The following is a 6,000-nucleotide window of genomic DNA, read 5'->3' on the forward strand; positions in this document are numbered from 1 at the left end:
TAGTCGTTTTGGTAACAAAACTGATGTATGGAGTGAGCACTCTATGTCTTTTTAATTCTCTTTGCTACCAGGTATCACTTATCAGCTATTGTAAAAATTATACATACTTACTGTTTTTTTTTTAAACAAATAAATTGAGTGATATACGAGTGTATCAATAATAAAACAACTTTAATTAAAAGCATTCATTTATTCAGTTTATGATAAATGAGGTTAGGCCGATGCGGTAGTTCGGAACGTAAACTTTGTCCAAGGAGAGCGGTATTTCATTAGCTTTAAGGACAATCCTTAGGCGCCACGCATTTTTTAGTTGTTGCGTTATAGTAGAAGCCACTTTTGCATTGGCATGTTCTAGGGCAGGGTACCAGAGTAGGGCAGTTTACTGTGCGACCGACGTCAGAGCACAGTCGACCGCAGTTCGTGGCACAACCTGGTTCGGCGTTGGCGTCGCCACCGCACGCGGCTGGAATGATAACATTTTTTTAAGGCGTTACACAATTTTCTTAGATTAAATTACTGTGTATCTGTAAAAATGCGTTATTATTGAGTAATAATCCAGTATCTTAATACTGACTTTCACATAAAATGTTCTGTGTGATCAAATGTCGCTATGGCGATCGTAACATGCGGTTCCTGAACATCAAACATTTATTCAGCAAAAAGGCCACAGGGGCACTTTTACATGTAAATTTTTACAAGCAATAAAATTAACCAAAATTTTACCAAAAATTACAAAAAACAATTACAAATATGGAATCAATGAAATATTAGATACTTTCCAGATATAAATGATGTTAGAGACTTAGATGTATCCAGTAGCAAGGTTTCCGCTGCTACTATTTACTTAGTATTTTTTTAAATTACAGCTTTAACTTAGTTTAGATTTAGAGTATTTAAATTTAATATTTGGCATGTAATTATTATTTTAATGTAATAATGGGTTGATACCTGAATAAATAACATTTTAATTTTAATTTATTAACAATCCTTACCTTGCGACGACTCCACAGCAGCAAGAACAAGAATACTCACGAAAATAAGCTTCCACATGGTAACTCTTTGACTGAGGTTGTCCTCGAAAATTTGGGTCTTTTATAACGGCCGTTTCAGTTGTGCAATCAAATGAAATGTAAACAGTTTCTTTCTTTATTGAATAGTCAAAGTCAAAGTCAATATATTCTTTATTCAAATAGGCCTAGTAACAAGCACTTTTAAATTGTCAAGTTTTAGAAATATTAGGTAACCTTGATAATAAGTGGCATATAGTACACGTGTACAAACAAACGCAACGCGTATACGCTGGTAAAGCGTATTCGGAAACTCCATTCGTCCCGTTTGTTGTATGAAATAAAGTATTATATTCTTATATTATATTTTATTAATATTTTTAAAAGAATACAGTTATTGCCAAAACAAAAAGATAACGCTTGAACTCGCCAAAATTTGGGCACATAAAATTACAAATAAATAGAAAACAAAGGTCTACTGGAGCGAAATATATATTGAATATAGTTCAAAATATTATAGTGTATCATGCTGATATATTAGAATTTCATTTCAGCCTCAGCATTTGACATGTGACAGACTTTTTGATGAACAGGACACTGGCAGCTCGACATGATTAGATACCGTATGTTTAAGTAGTCTGCCAGGGTTATTTGCGGATTAGTTGATAATATAACTTTAACATCTTTTTCAAATATTCTTTGAAATGGACCCAGTCTATTGCCATCCGCCTTAATTTGGAACCATCCGCCAGAAGTAGGTACCCTTTTGGCATTTTCAGCATATCTATCGTGATAATCGTATCCTTCGTCACAGGTATAAAGTGTAGTGCCAATACGATGAATGCTACCAAAATAGTAACTGTGAGCTGTGATTTCTTTAAAATAGGTTTATGTCATTTTCACAAATGTTTCTTATATATATTTCATAATATTTCTATGGTCAATGTCCCTTATGCGAATCAATTAACAGCGACGCTGGATAAATACAATCACAAGTAGCTTGCTGAACCAATAAATAATGCATTATTTTTATCTTGCAATCTTCTGGAATGTATTAGCAACTCATATGAGACAAAGTTTTTATTCTGTTTATTGTTTGAATTTTGCATTTCTATAGAATCCATTGTCTAACATTTAACACGCTCAAATACGTTAAAAATGATCAAACGTTTTATACCCTACATTTTGCATGCAAATTTCATTTAGCATCACTATTTGGGAGCAGATAAGCTCTTGTTAGCTCTTAATCTAACTTGACTTCACTTTTTGTGCATAAATTTGAGATATTTGTAAGTACCTGTTTTATTAAGTCACTATGTATGATGAACCCTCGTGATCGTCAGCTGTCGCTCCGTTGGTGGGTTGAGGAAATTGGTTGACAGCGTTGTTCCTTTAAAACGTTTCGTTTATCAGCAGTGCTCCTCCTCTAAAAGTCCTCTATGTGGCCTGGCCTAGGATACTGATGGTAGGTACCTACTTACGAAATTAATAAAATATTATATAAGAAATAAAGTATAATATTTCATATAACAAACGGGAGGATTGAATTTTCAAATATGGTTTACCTGCGCATACCTAAACGCGAAATTCATGTTTGTTTGTTTCTTAGTACACGTGTACTATATGCCACTATTCAATAAGGAACCTTTTTAAAACTGTATAAGATACAAATACTTAATTTGACGATATCTGTTTATTTAAAACTGTTTACATTTCATTTGATTGTACAACTGAAACGGCCGTTATAAAAGACCCAAAATTTCGAGAACAACCTCAGTCAAAAGTCAAAGATTCGAGTTACCATGTGGAAGCTTATTTTCGTGAGTATTCTTGTTCTTGCTGTGCAGTCGTCGCAAGGTAAGGATTGTTAATAAATAAAAATTGGTTGTGTATACTTTAAAGGTCCCTTTGTTTAGTTTTTCGTAAATAACTCATAAACGGTGGCCCATACTCGTAGCAAAAAAATGTTTTGATACGTAATCTACATAAAATGGCCTACAAGAAAGATTCCATACAAGTTCTCGCTAGGATCAATATTTAAAAGATATTAAAGCGGGAAAGTTAATTAGTCAATTCTTTCGTAAGTTTTTTTACATAGTCTGTGCGGAAAGATAAGTCGTGAAATGTAAGGTAACCCATACATTCTACGACTTCTTTTTCCGCACAGACTATATTTTCGCAAATAACTCGTAAACGATGGCCAATAGCAAAAAAATAATCTACACACATTTTTGTACCAAAAAGATTACGTACACTTTTTGTAAGGATTAATATGTATAAAGATATTAAAGAAGGAAATTAATTATAATTAATTCTAGGATCCTTTTTTTAGTTTTTTGTCAATAACTGTAAGGTATGACCCATAGCGAAAAAAATTCTTCTATATAAATAATTAACAAAATTTCGTACAAGAAGTATGCGGAAAACTTTTCGCTAGGATTACTTAATATTTAAAAAGATATTAACGCGGAAAAGGATATAATCAATTTTCCCTTTTTAGTTTTTCGTAAATAACTCGTAAACGGTGGCCCATAGCAAAAATGCTCTAATAAAGAAATCAAATCTACATAAAATTTTATACAAAAAACATTTGGAACACATTTCTCTAGGATCAATATTTAAAACTATATTAGAGGGGGAAATTTAATTACCATCAAATTCACAGGTCCCTTTTTTTGGTTTTTCATAAATAAGTTGAAAGTTGAGCTTTATAAATATTGATCTTAGGGAAAAGTATTCCATATGTTTCTTGTAGGAAATTTTATGTAGATTATTCATGTTTCAGAATATTATTTGCTATGGGCCACCGTTTACGAGTTATTTTCTAAAACTAATAACTAAAAACTAAAAAAGGGACATGGAAAATGATTATAAGTAACATTCCTCCTTTAATATCTCATTAAATATTGATGCTAGCGAAAAAGTGTAATGAACCTTTGTCAATTCATGTACTTATTTACGAAAAACTAAAAAAAGGGTCCTGTGAATTGATGGAAATTATTATCATTATATTAATAAATATTGATCCTTGTTAAAAGTGTACGTAATCTTTTTTGTAGAAAACTGTGTGTAGATTCATTTAAAACTGTTATTGTGTGTAGATTATTTAAGTTTAACAAAAAATTTTGCTATTGGCAAACGTTTTTCGATAATCAAGAAAATTTGATTTTCGTTCAAATGGCACCACTAGCTTTGGCCTACTCTCGTATAGATGGCGGTTACGGTTTCGTTAGTTATTTAACAATTTTAACGCATATTAGTGAAAGAACATGGGTCAAAATCATATAAAATTAATGGAGTAAAAAAAATTTCCAAATATAAATACATTTTTTGATATTTTTATTTTTAGTTTTAATCGTGTGTCGATAGAAGGCTGTGGCTACAAAATTTACTATGACAGTACCGCTCTATCCTATTATACCCTCTTTGCTATTGGCCACCGTTTACGAGCTACTTACGAAAATATAAAATCTAGCGATGTTTCACTGTGTAACCCTGATCCACTGTTCCCACAACGACCCTACCTACAGTTACTTACACTGCTTTACCTACACACACATTTCATAAACTCTCTTATGATGTGTTCAGGCACCGCATGTTACGATCGCCATAGCGACATTTGATCACACACAACATTTCATGTGAAAGTCATATTACGCAATAATAACCCATTTTTACAGATACACAGTAATTTAATCTAAGAAAATTGTGTCATGCCTAAAAAAATGTTACCATTCAAATTTTAGATTTAAGTGTTAAATACTAGATTTAAAGACACAAACATAATGGTTTATTTCTGAAGAGCGGGTGTTCTGTCACAAGCATATCTAATGCTTAAAAGAAGATCCCATCCCATGCTGTAAACTACTTGTAAGGAACCAATAAACATTTTTTCATTTTCATTCCAGCCGCGTGCGGTGGCGACGCCAACGCCGAACCAGGTTGTGCCACGAACTGCGGTCGACTGTGCTCTGACGTCGGTCGCACAGTAAACTGCCCTACTCTGGTACCCTGCCCTAGAACATGCCAATGCAAAAGTGGCTTCTACTATAACGCAACAACTAAAAAATGCGTGGCGCCTAAGGATTGTCCTTCAAGCTAATGAAATACCGCTCTCCCTGGACAAAGTTTACGTTCCGAACTACCGCATTGGCCTAACCTCATTTATCATAAACTGAATAAATGAATGTTTTTAATTGAAGTTGTTTTATTATAAATATACCCGTATATTACTCAATTTATTTGTTGAAAAATAAAACCAGTAAAGAGAATTAAGAAGACATAGAGTGCTCACTCCATACATCAGTTTTGTTACCAAAACGACTATTATTTTTCCCCTCACTAGCTCGGAAAGTTGTCGTTTATCCTTCAATACAAGCGGGGAAAAACGCGTTTTATCCACTAGTGGGGAAAGTAATTTGACCTTGGATGGAGCGTGTTTAAGTAGCTTGACAGATAACAAAACGTAAAACGCTCATGATAATGGTTTGTTCGATATTAATTATCATTAAATAAATGGTTTGAGAATCTAATAAAAAATACCAAATTTAGCTTTATTTAATGATTTTAAGTCATAAACCTTAAAATTCCATAAGAAACGTTTGTTTTTTATAATGATGTTAAATATAATTCTGAACGCACAAGTTGAGTCGATGCAATTTCAAAACGCATCGTTGACATTTCATACATCAGAAATGTCAACATTGTCAACATTTTTTTTACTCAAAACCTTTTCTCACCGACTCGCGTAAAAATACACAACTTCCAGAGTTTTCTGTTATAATATCGTAAAGAAATGAGTGATTCCAGTGATGAAGATGATCTAACGCCTGTGGATGTTGCACTTTCCTCGCTATAGTGAGGTGAAAAGTTTTGTGTTACACACGGGCGCAAATGTATTTTACTTCTCGTGTGTTGAAACACTCGCGGGTAAAATACAACTTTGCACCCTTGTATAACAAATAACTATTCTTAATCGACATCTAGGGTCAAA

The sequence above is a fragment of the Cydia strobilella genome, chromosome 9 (assembly GCF_947568885.1).
Source record: "Cydia strobilella chromosome 9, ilCydStro3.1, whole genome shotgun sequence".
In the NCBI taxonomy this organism is placed as follows: Eukaryota; Metazoa; Arthropoda; class Insecta; order Lepidoptera; family Tortricidae; genus Cydia; species Cydia strobilella.